Source organism: Lepidothrix coronata, unplaced genomic scaffold (genome assembly GCF_001604755.1).
Source record: "Lepidothrix coronata isolate B3197 unplaced genomic scaffold, Lepidothrix_coronata-1.0 Scaffold0, whole genome shotgun sequence".
NCBI classification, from domain to species: Eukaryota; Metazoa; Chordata; class Aves; order Passeriformes; family Pipridae; genus Lepidothrix; species Lepidothrix coronata.
The window spans coordinates 10,035,436-10,048,490 of NW_016690180.1; the positions used below are offsets into that span (position 1 = coordinate 10,035,436).

The following is a 13,055-nucleotide window of genomic DNA, read 5'->3' on the forward strand; positions in this document are numbered from 1 at the left end:
CTATACATATATGTTTAACTATATATATGTATGTTTCAGTATATACATGTGTGGTTTACTGTTTATACAATATGCTTCACTGTATATATAATAACACTTCACAAAACATAGTTTTCTATGGCAGATTCAAAATCACTGAATTTGGGAGGAACTCGATCGCAGCTGGGACACATTCACTTAGAAGCTGAGATGTTTAATCTCCAGAAGAGGAAGGCTGACAGCACACCAGAACTGAAGGCAACTAACCCCCCAGAACAGCAAGGGGAGTCAGGGCTGCTTACATCCCCAAAAGATTCTGTCACACAATAGCCTCACCCACGAAAATTAAACGCTACTGGGGAAAAACAGAAACAGATGGACCCCGGGAGCATGGAGGGAAAGCAGGACTTACCAGCCCGCCAGCCGGACCGATCCTCTTGTCCCCCAGCGGCAGCCGGGCCGGGCGGGAGCGGCACAGCTGCGGCTGCAGCCCCAACTCCACCCACCGCAGCGCCGCTTCCCGGCACCCGCCCGGGCACGGCACGGCTGGAGGGCAAAGCACGAAAGTTAGCGAGCGTGGGATCCTGTGAGCCGCGAAGGTAGAAAGCAGGTCCAGAGAATAAACACAGCGATGATCAGACTGAACCAGCAGGAGTAGGGCACACCGGGCGGGCAATGCCGGCTCCGTAGGCAGGGCCTTTCAGCACGTCGCTGGAAGAAGCTGACGAAGACTATCTTTGCCAAGAAAGCCCAGCCTTTGTCTGCTTCTTTTTGCCCAGTCAACAAGGAAAAGATGTGCCTCCAACAACAGCCCTGCTCCCTTAACAAAAAGGCAAAACCCACCTTAAAACTGCATGGAGAAATGGGCCGGTTGGTACCATACTGCAACTGCACAAAACACACCAGAAACCCCAACTCTAAGCAACCTTCAGGTAACATCTAAGGCTGCCTGAAGATAGAATCATAGATTTATAGAATCATCAAGGTTAGAAGAGACCTTCAAGATCATGCTGTCCACACAGCATTACCACTGCAGCCCCTAAACCACTAAACCACATCACCCAGCACCAGAACCAGACACCTCTTGAACACCTCCAGGGATGGCGACTCCACCACCTCCCTGGGCAACCTATACCAATGCCTGACCACCCTACAGTGAAAATTTTTTTCTAATACCTAAGTTGAATCTCCCCTGTCTCAGCTTAAGGCCATTTCCTCTAGTCCTCTCCCTGCAGGCAGGATGGAAGAAACTGACCACCACCTCACTGCAACAAACCTCTTTTCAGACAGTTGTAGAGACAAATGAGGTCCCCGTGGAGCCTCTTCTTCTCTAGACTAATCAAACCCAGCTCCCTCTGTGTTGCTCAGTACCCTTCCCCAAAGATCTCGCTGGAAGTGCCAAGGTGTTTAGATACTGCTGCTCCCAACCAGGTTCACTAGGTGCTGCAAGTGCCTAGAGCAAGAAGATGGGGGGAAGGCAGGGGGGGCTATAAAAAGCAAGCTAAAAATAAATGAAATGTGTTAAGCAAAGCAAATTTTGAGTACATTTGTCCTCAAGAAACTAAAAAGCAAATTTAAAATTAAAAGCTTGCAATTCTTTGAGAAAATCAGAAGCACAGCAGCACTACTCAAGAAATTGTCTTGATGTTTTCCTACATCTGTCCTTCACCACCAGATTATTTGCTTTTTAAGATCTTTGTCCTGTAACAAATTTCAGCCACCTTTATAAGCTCCTTATGCAATGCAGTGTATTACTACCATTTGTATGATCGTTATAACTAAAACCCCCAAACAGGAATGACCATATTGTATATAATGCAAGGCAAATGCAAGTAGCTCGGGATATAAAATGGCACTGTATGTCCCGTGCAGGTAGTGAAAATTTCATGCTCGGTACAGAATGGATGACGTATCTTATTTCTGCAATTTTTTAAAAGAGTTTAAAGTCCCTGCAGCATGATATGATATAAAAGAAGAAACACTGTGGACAAGAAAGGAGAAGGATAACAGGAAAAGAAAGAACAAAATAATGGGAGGAGACCACAGGAAAGAACATGAGCAAGAGTAGCCTTCAACTCAACAGGCAAAAGCAAACCACGGGGGGGTGGGAGGAGTGCACACAGCATGAGCACAAGGCTGACCCTATGACTTCACTAGTTAAGTAGGTCCTGATATTACTCTTTGCTACATCAGGTCATTATCCCTGAAGGCACAAATAAAACATTTAAACAAATGGGGGCTCAGTCAACATCCATGTCTTTGGGGGAGAGAGCAATCAGATGATGTGAATTCCCTCAGATTTGCCAAACCCAAGATACACCCTGAGTAAGATGGCTTTGTTTACAGCAATGAAGACAGAACATAGGCAGGCAGGGAAAACCCCCAAAGCATTTCAAGTCTATTCACTGGCTCTGATGCTGATGAAATCACAGCCAGATGTCAATGAGATGTCAGGGTCTTGGAGAGGGAGTGCTTATCTGATGCCATATTCTATAGTAACAGCCACGCTATGGCCAAGGAAGACGACAACATTTCCTTTCCACTCCCTCTCCGCAGCTCAATCTCTCAGTGTCACTCTCTCACTATCTTGTTAGTACCAGATGACAGTGCTTGGCTTGGGTTTGGGCCTCAGTTCTATGACTTCTTCTGTTACCCACTTTTCACTTTATTTTTTTATGAATAAGGCTCACCAAGAGCAGGGTTAAAAACAAGCTTCTGTACAGTGAATTGTAGTCAAGCACTCCTAGAAGCTGCTGGGAATTCACCTTGCCAGATGGGTAAAATCCAGAACCAGATGGCTAAAAACACAAAATTACTAAAAAAGTAAGGCATGGCTCCTTTTGCTGTGATGGAAAGATTGTTATTTATTTCCTCTGCTTTGTTGGTTGGGCTACAGAGAGGGTCAATACAAAAACTGTGGCAGAGTGTGTCGAAGAGCTACAAAAGAAACAAGAAGGAAAGAAACATCACAACGGCAGTGCTCTCAAGGCAACCGAAGCTTGCATTTGTGGCATCTACTCCTTCTTATCCATCCTCTTGGCAATAGTTGTGCTGTCTACCTGAAGGAGGGGAGAAACCATCATGAAGACAAATTTGACCTCTATTTGCACTCACATTATGAATGCAGGAATATGACTACTAACTGAAACATAGACTTCAAGTGTTTCAACCCTGAAACCACAGCTAGTGCCACAATGCTTCCCTCAGGACATCCTGCTGGGGAAACAGGACACTTTCCTTTCTCAGCACATCCTTGCAGCTGCTGCCCCCACAAATGGGTTCTATGGCAAAATATAAAAATGGGCAAGAAATTCGCAGCTAAGGAGAATGTGCTGTTTTCTATGTTTGGTTTATTTGTGTGTGATTATCTGGACACAATGAAGCATTAAGGAAAGTACAGAGTCTGACTATGGATTTAGACCTCAGAAGACACCCATCCCAAACAAACTGCTTAAAGAAAACAAAAATACATAAACTTTAAATCTAGAGTTGTGAGTCATAAGAACTACTACATCAGATATTGTGAAAACAAAACCAGTCTATAAGTAAAGGAGACCATCAAAGAAACTAACCTGAGCATTAAATATAAGAGAGTGTGTTTTTTTCATAGACATAGTGTTAAAGCTTATCACTCTGCATACCAAAACAGATAAATAGATTAAATACAGCTGAATTACCTCCTGAGCAATATACCCAAAAGGTACAGCCCTAGGGTAGTCCAAAGGAACACCACAACTAGCTTAAGCTCCAACACAAGTAAGTCCTTCATGTGTCAACTAAAACCAAGCACTGCTGAATAAACCTGTGCCTTTCCAGACTGCTATCAGGGCAATTGTGTGTTAAGCCATGGCACAACAGATATTTTTTAAAAACTACTTCTGTGTTCTGGCTAAGATAGTGTACTTTAATGGTAAAGATGATTACCTATGCAAAGTAAATCTATGTGCTAAAATTTATTCCATGTTTTCTTTAATTATATTAGCAGGTCTGCTAAAAGATAATACACTTCTTTTCACATACCCTGCCTTCCTCTTTCTGCTTGCAGAGTCCAAACCCCATGGGATCCCTTTGATCACATTTGATATCTCAGGGCACTGATACCCAACACCTGCTTTCTATATTTTGACCTGACTGTAGGGAAAATAACCTTGTTTTCCAGGAAGAGCACTGTTGACTACTGAAGGGACTCAGCTCCAGGAAACTTGCAACCAGGACCTTTGGGATGGAGTGGGTCTAGCAGAGAAGAAAATGAAGAAAAATTCTGTCCACCTGAAAAGGTGTGTCTGAGTGTCATTAACTATCTGACCAGCATCATCTGTTATAAACCAGTATAGGTAATGTAAAGCATAATCAGTGCATCTGCATGCACATTCAGAGATGACTATATGAAAAAATACTACTCAGCCTGCGATCACTACCAATTGCTTTTCGTTTTTCTCTCTCGCTACATCTAAAGCAGACGGCAAGGACCAAAAAAAAAAAGGAAATAGAAATGAGCAATAGTGAGAATTACACATAATGCTTTTCTGATACACAAGAACCTGATTAATTAGAGACACAAAACTGTATTGGAGTTATAGTCTCAATGCATACCTTCCCAATGTCATTTATCAGCTGTCTTCCCACTCAGGCACAGAAGCAAATTTCATCACAGTTGTATAAGCCCCAAAAATATGGAATTTTAATGAAAACTTGTGCATAACAAATTTAATTCAAAGTTTTGCAACATCCAGCTGTATTGAACCAGCTAAGCACAAAACTTTGAACATTCACAGCCACAGAACAGCTGAAAATTTCTAAAGGTTATTTTTAAGGTTTGAAACTGTAAAGGTACAAAAGAAATTAGTACCTAAAATTAAAATTGATTTGACATCAAACCTCTAAAACTGAATGTATGACCACTGCCTGCCAGCTTCATAACACTTCTAATTGCAGTAACTACTCACTACTACCATGACTGTACTTTCTTTCCCCGTTCTTTTCCATGGTATGTTCTCTTTTGCTTGGTATATTAAGCAAAGTTATCTTCCTTTTAAAGCAAAAAAGTAGTTATAGTTGCCAATACTTGGACTTCTCTCAGCAGACAGCAATCCACTGCAGGAATCAGGACACTATGCAGCCCAAGCTGTTGGAGGGCCTCTGCATCTCCATGTCCAAGTACAACTGCTGTAGGTGGGCCTTGAAAGATGCAAGAAAGCTGCCTGTGGGGGCTGGAGGCCTGGCAGTAGCTTTTAAAATCAGACCAAATCTCTATTCCCCAAGGCAAACAGCAAAATAATGAAACTGCCAGGGAGGACTCATTCCTGTTCAGTTCGTGACCTCTGCAAGAAGAGCAACAAATTCCACTTCTTCTTTCAAATTAAACATCTATTCTTTATTGCCAAGGAATATGTTTTAATAATCTGTGGTGGTCAAGGTTTGATAAAAATCAGAAATCTCTTTGCTGCTGTTACATGATACCTGACATACATTTTCCCCCACTCATAACTTTGCATTTTCATGCCAACATTACATAAAACATACTGGACTTCTTTAATGTACAGGTTGGGGTCCCCTTGCAAATACTTCTAAAAGAAGCTGTTCAAGTCCAAAAAACACTATTTTTTTAATTGGCTTTTTCTGCTGAATGAAGTTCCAGTACATTTGACTTGCAAAACCTACCTTTATTGTTTTTACTTATACTAAAAAAATAAATAGGAAGCTTTCATATTTAGAAGTCTAGAATGATTTTGGTGAGGAAAAGGAAGGGGAAGAAAATGAATAATTTTCAATTTGCTGCAAGTGAATTTTACAGACAATCAAAATATCTGTGCAAAACTATGCTAAGTAAATCAGTGCCAGTTTGTAGCTTTGACTGTATACAATGTAACAGCTTGAATTACTGAATACCCCAATACTAATCCATGTATCTGTTGTTTTTTTCCCAGATTTGGCCATAATTGTCAGTCATCTTGAATATCTGCATCTTTGGTGGTTTTTTTGTGGTAAATATTCAAGGGAAGATGAACTACCCAATAGTCTGGCAGTGATTTGTTTCGCCTCCCTTTTCAATCATCAGTAAAGCATTCCCTAAGCATAATTCAAGAATTAGCACAACTATTCATGAAGCTATAGTAGCTGCAAACCTAGATGCATTGAGCAGAATAGCCAACTCAAATTACTACTGTTTGTTAAGTCTATAGAGGTCATGCAAATATGCTTTTGAAGGGCCATTTGGAAAGCAGGATTCGTGGATTACATCTGGATGCCAGAGTAATTTGCAGTTGTGAAGACTAAGCTTTCAGGAGGAATAAAAAGTAGTACAATAATATACCATATTTAAGAAGCAGAATTTCATCACATTAATGTACATAAAATCAATGTTTAAAACAAGAGAAAATGAAAGGACCGCTTCTTTAATACGGTGTATTCCTGTTGTAAGGCTTTTTTCCAGCTCTTTTACAATGTCTTGGTTCTGGTTCCTCTGGACAGCAAAACAGAGGACAGAAATGATCTCTTCTCCTACAGGATAGATGTTCCTGTTGGTCAATTTTCTTCAACACATTAGAGGTGTACTCTCTTCCCTTGGAATGCATAAAGGCAACAAGGGTAGAAAGATGAACACACGCATCACACCAGGTCTTTAGGATCAGGAACTAAGCAGTGGAGATGGCAGAAATATCTTGTCTCACTTGTTGATGATGGGAACGGAAAGGGGAAACAAATCAGTTATTCTTAAATTTATTCTTAAAACTTCAGTTTATACCCTACCCTCTGTCCTTGACAGTCTTGAGATAACCTTTCGTTTGTTAGAGGAAAATAGTCAATTCAGCTTACCTGGGTATAACCAGTGGCTCCTGCTCAGAACACTCACAAATAAGGCCAGCAGAGATGTTCATGTACCATCAAACAACAAGCTTCCAACTCCTCACTGCTACTTCTGAAAACCTTTACAATTTAAAGCCACATTAAAATCTTAGTAAAACTTAGCTGATGATACTTTATAAAGGAAAATAGTAAATTTAAAGTAAATATGATTTTTTCCTTTTCTCAACAGAGGGGTGGGACTCAGAGTTCAACAGAGAGAGGTGTATCTAGACAACAGAATCAGTAGAGTCCAGCAAGATTATTAGGCCAGGCTTCAGAGGCCATGAAAGCAGGTGTAGGTGTACTAGCTCTAGCATCAATAAGAAGCTGCCAGCAAATTAGCTGATTTAAAGCACTGCAGAGCTCCAGTCCCCAGCCAGCTCCAAACCACTCCCAGAGGCACAGATTTCTGGAGAATGCAAATGTTACACATGGCTACCCAAAATCAGCTCAAGGCCAGCAGGACTTACTGGCTTTGGCAAGCACCTCTACACTGCCCTTCCTAGCAACAGGGGAATATTCATCACACAGTACTGCCTTGCTTGAATGCACAGACCCAGCTGATGCTCAGCACTGTGCTGAAGCCAATCAACCCTTAAATCTGGAGCCCCTGTTGAGAGCTACCTGGGGTTTACAAGGTCAACAGATGTAGCCCGATACAAACACAGGGGCTACAGAGCTATGCAACAACCTTAGGTGATGCAGGAACACTGCCCAAACTGCAGCACAGGGGTCTCACCCGCCCAGGAGGTACCAGGAGGTACTGGTCACACATGCCCATTCACGTACATGCCAGCCAGTCCAGAGCTGCACAAGGGCTTCAGCGTTCCCTGTGCTCTGTGTGTGACTGCAGAGAGCCTGGAAAGTCAGCTAGCATCTGAGCAGCACCTACTTTCTGGGGCTTTTTGGCAACCTGGAAATCCCCAAATGTGCTGTGCTGCACTGCTAAGCTGATCTCATGCCTTTGGGCCGCTTGCCCCCGAATGGAAAAGGCACTGGCGTCAAGTTGCTCTCCCGCAAGAGCTGTTCTGTGGCGGTCCCGAGCCAGGGTGATAGATGCTGCTGCCAAACCCAAGCAGGCTGTTCAGTGAGTTGCCCACACCCACAACACAGAGGTTATCCAGGGTTCTCCATTCTTTGGCATATCCCAAACTCCACCTTCCATTATCCTGAATAGAGTAGTTGACTTATTTTCCTCTTATTTGCTTCCCATTTGCTTCCTAACCTCAGTCTGGCATTCTTATTTCTCCAACCTGCATAGTTATAAAGGACAAGAATATTTGTATGCTGCTATAAGAAGAGAATAAATTATATTGGAAGCTGCGACGAAGAATACTGACCACAATCTTTGAAGTTCTTGGTGTGTAATTTGCTTACTTAATAGTTTGTATTAAGATTTAAGTGTTGGATCTCTAATATTGCTCATCAAATTTCAGCCAAACAAAATAGAATAAGCCAGGTGAACTACTCTTGGGATGATGAACTATCTGCAAGAATTTTTGATGCAAGTATGAGAACACCAAGAACTCTCAGTTATTCAAAAATTACGTAAAAGTCTGGAATTCAAGGAGTTTCAGTTCTCTAGGATCATATTGTAGAAAGTAAATTTTAGTCAGGATTGGGTGGCTCAAGAGATTTTAAAATAGTATTTAAAAAAGCAAGTGATTAATCTCTGATCAACCACAGGGTAAGGACTAAAGAGCATTTAAGGTCTCAAACATCTCTGGGAACTAGCCAACGTAGTCTAATACTGTGGATGCTGACTCTAGGCAGATTTTGGATTTTCTCACGCACAGTCATCATGCTTATGAGTAGCCTCCTCTAAATTTCACTAGAACGATTCCATCATCCTCCCCAAAATTCTGCATTACAGTTGCGCCTATGAAGAGCTGACGGCAGAGAGATACCAGGTTTGCTGATAACACTGTGCTGACAAATACCTTGTTTCTCTCCTTTTTTAACTGTGTCAGTGCGGTGTTTCTTAGTTACAAATTCCTGAAGGCAGAGACTTGAGATGCCATATAGCATTTAGCTTAAAAGGGATGAGGGGATTCATACCAGTAAGTCGATACTTTGCAGGAAAACAGATTTTGATCACTGCTGATTGCATCATGCAAAAATCAGAGATGCCTGAAAATGGAGGCCAGGCATGCCTGAAGATATAGCTCCTAAACTCCCTTCAAACTAATCATAATATTGGATTGAATTTTGCTGTTTGGGTTGTTGCAGACAGAATGAAAAAACAAGTAAAAACTGGTGCAATATTTCTGAAGATAAAGTATCACCCATTCTAAAATAATTCTGCTAATACCTTGCTTACTCAAATTTTTGTTGGACTGCAACTCTTCTCCAAGAGGATGTAATTATTTTGCATCTTCCTTGTCTAAAATCCTAGTCCACTGACATACCAGATTCCACCCAGTCACTTATTCAGTAGTGCAAAAATAAAATACAGGCATGTACACTAAGGAGGAGCATCAATCTAGCCTGACTGCTTCTCAGAAAAAACAGAACAAAACAAAACCCAGCCTCCTATGATAAACTTTATGTCATGTTTCTTTTTTACATGTCTGTCACTAAACATCGCTTTTAGTCACGAATTTTGGGTGTTCTTTTGGCCCACAACATGTATTTATGTACTCCTCTCTAAAGAAGGCTTTTGTAAAAGTTCTGACAGCAGTCTCTGGGAATCATTCTGTTTTATTTACCAGTTTGCAACTAGTTTTTGCAATTATTGATGCAATTCCTGCATTTTTTCATAATTTTCTAATGAAATATCAAAATATACAGTTTCCAATACATAGTATCAAGCCCGTAGTAGTAGTCATTATTTCCTTTTAATCTGCTTGTATTTTCTTCAAAAATAAACATGTTCAGGAAAGCAGAACAGTGTATGTCCAGTGAATGTGGCACTCTCAGGACATTTCAAGTTATCCTGTTCATGCAGTTGGCACAGTTTAAGAAGCAACTACTGCTTGACCTCTTTAAGGATAACAGGAGAAACTTAATGAAACATCCCAGAACTGTACAAAAAGAAAGGGTTTTTTCTGCTTCTCTGTATTCCAAGTGAAAGTTGTATAAAGTATTTTTCTAGATCAGAAATTTAGAGATTTTATTAGCTGGTGCTACTGACCTGTGCAGATGGTTTTCTGGCACAGTTTTCACTACTTTTTTACAGTATCACCTCAGTTATCCAAAACTTCTTGTTATCCCCACAAGGGTCAAATTCCTGACACATATTAATTACACTGAAAATTGCCTTGGATTACTTGAAACCTCAAATAACTGAACCTATTCATTATCCTCCCTTTTAAATAACAGAGGACATGCTGTAAAGTGGTGCTAATACTTTGTGGGTGATCCCTGTAACTCCAGAAATTAATACATAAACGTCACACTTCTTATCTAGCAGGTCTGTCAGCTTTGGTCTGAAAACCAGGCTTGAGAGGTAGAGGACATTTATACTGTGACCCTGCTCGCTGCTGTGGGCTGCAGAACAGGAGGAGATACGAAGGACAGGAAGTTTAAAACCAAAAAACCACCGACCAGCATTCTTGATCCATGCACTGCTGGCCAAGGAAACAGAGCTGCTTCACAGGTCAGCTCTCCTTAGTTGCCAAAATGACCGTGAATCCCTCCCTTGGTCAGCCAAAGAGTAAGTGCTTCCTGTACGTTAAGTCTGTCCCACTGACACTTAGGCTTTTACAGTTGTGGTTACTGTACTTCACCTTCTTTTGCCCATCACTAGGCAATCAGGCCTGCAGCTTCTCCCTGAAGGCACTCACCAAGCAGCTTCAGAGGAACCTCTACAACTGCATTATATCGGGGCATGAATGCAAAGATAAGAATGCAAAGACCTACTGGCAGCTCATGTATTTAGCCAACAGCAGGCATTAGCTCTAAGATCACTAATGCTGTTGCTAGGCAGGAGTGGTAAAGTTAGGGCTGTTTTTTAAAAAAACAGCAAGCCTCCTTCCAACCAAACTAGAAACAGTATTCAGAGGACAACAGCAAAGAGGCAGCTTTCTTTAAGAGAAAGTATGAGAAATATCCAGGAACTCTTAGTAACACCCATAGGATTTGTTGGTTGTGCAGCCAAGCTACACTGCACCAACCAACCCAACAGTTATAAAAGGCAAGAAGCAAGAGCATCATCAGCCCAGGCAATCGGTTTAAGGCCTGAAATTTGCTGCTTCACAACAGGTGCAAAGGTTGAGGGTCACAATTTGGCATTCAGTCCAATGTGCCTCCCAACACACCGATACAATTTTGCAACACATCAAGTCAAGTAACATCTCTTTTGCAATAAAAAGAGACCAAATAATACCAAAATCATGACTAAAAAAGAAAAGAAAGGGGAAGGGGGAAAGCATCATGTTTACCATTGGCCTTATGGGTAAACACAGGCTTGATTCTAAATTGTGCATGAGAACTAGTACAATTCAAAAAGAAAAGCCGAGATCATGAAGTAGCATACAGAATGGACTGAAAAAAGCTGAGTTGAACGCAGTACACACTTGGACGCATGCACACATTTAGCAAGTTCAATACCCTCCCCTTATTGAAAAGCCTGAAAACTCCCTTTCACACATCACACAGTAATAAATCAGCGTGCACCATTGCCCCAAAATAAAACAGACATTCGCGGTCTAAGTAACAGTGCTTCCCACATGAAGATGAAAAGGCAGAAACAAAAAAATATGTGGCAATAGTGAGGACTTCAACAGAATGACACCACTCCAAAGATCTGAGGATTGCCTCTGTATTGCAATATTAATTTTCTAGACCATTAGTTATATTGCTTGTCCATAAATGAATTGTAATTCTCTTACTAAGCTGTGGGACAGATTTCCACACTGTATCACAAGGCTTTTCAGCTTTCAAGAGGTTGATAGTTAATGGTTTTGGTGTCCCTCAGTCAGATAATTCAGCCTACCACTGTATTTTCCACAAGCAGTTAACTAAGCTGTTTCCTCTGCAGCATTAATTTTAACAGGTTTACAATAGTACCATTAGACCTCTGGACATTTAAGAGGAAGTGCACTACAATTGGAAAGTACCATGCCAAGCAGGAAGCAAGTGGCTTTCATCCAGGAGCACTGAGGAATGCAGAAGACAAGGAGAATTCAGTGTCAGATATTTCAACCTCTGTGAACTCTTGAACACAGCACCAGACTACAGAATTTTACTGGGCTCTTAAACCAAAGAAATCACTGTCCACAGATCTTTAAGGCACTGTTTTTCCACTAGTTTGCCTTTCTGCTTGTTTGTTTTAATTCAGGGAAACAACTGCAATGTGATCTTTGGAGCGAGACATGTTCCATCATCTGCATTCAGCACGTAGGCTCCTTCTAGCGACATGCACATCATCTGACAGAAATCCAGAGTGCCTGGAAAGGTTTTCAGCATAGAAACCCTATGAACAGTTGCTAGCAGACATTAATTGCAACAGACTTCACCAAGTTGATTTGCAGCCAGGGAGGGGATTAGAGACGGCATTTTTCTGCTACCATCTTCAGCTCAAGGGCTGGGGTCACAACTGACCGTTGCTTGCTTCCTTTTCACAAGAGGAGTCAAAGGAAGCTTGAGCTTCCCTGGACCATTTTGAGGTGGCAGATCTGTTGCTCTGACCACACTGTGAAAACTGTACTTGCTTGCCTCCCAGGGACTCGTCAGATTAAGAGCTATTGGGAAGACACCCTCCCTTTTCACACTTCCAGTGCTACTGTTATCCAGTTATCAACATTCTCCAGATCATATCACATGGACCTAGCTCTTCCCTGCAGCAGATGCTAGATGTCACTGAAAAAGACAGTTGGGGATCAGAGACAGTATTTATAGCGCAGACCTACAGACTCCAACCTGTGAGAGGCTTTCCAGAATTAGGGTGTGAGAGTACTACTAAGTATAGTTTTAAATACAGACAACCTTTAAATCAAGGATGTAAGTAAGGTTTGAGACTTTCACAGGTTCCTGTGTCCTTTGCTTTTGCCAATGCCTTAAGGAGTGCATCTAAGTTTAAACTCTCTAGCTGCAGTTTCAGAACTACTTTAAACTGATCAAATGACACCTCCTTTCCCAACTTGGTGAGCCTCTTCCTTCTCTCCTGCCTGCGTTCTGCTCATACTGTAAGATGAAGGGTATTTTTCAGCCAGATCAGCTGCCCACTTCAGCTGATAACCATATGAGTGGTAGTGCTGTCATGGTAGAAGGTGTACGAAAGCCAAATT

General features: G+C 41.6%; 1 protein-coding gene across 3 annotated transcripts in view; it reads right to left on the bottom strand.

Moving 5' to 3' along the window:
• LIMCH1 (LIM and calponin homology domains 1) overlaps nt 1-13,055 on the bottom strand; it is a 179,077-nt gene that overhangs the window by 79,281 nt on the left and 86,741 nt on the right. The window contains exon 1 of one of the 3 annotated variants that reach the window (XM_017833295.1): nt 392-473. The exons of the other annotated variants lie outside the window; for them this stretch is intronic. The gene's annotated coding sequence lies outside the window, so the exon portion shown is untranslated. Of the gene's footprint in view, nt 1-391; nt 474-13,055 lie in introns of those variants that run through there. 3 annotated transcript variants of the gene reach the window in all.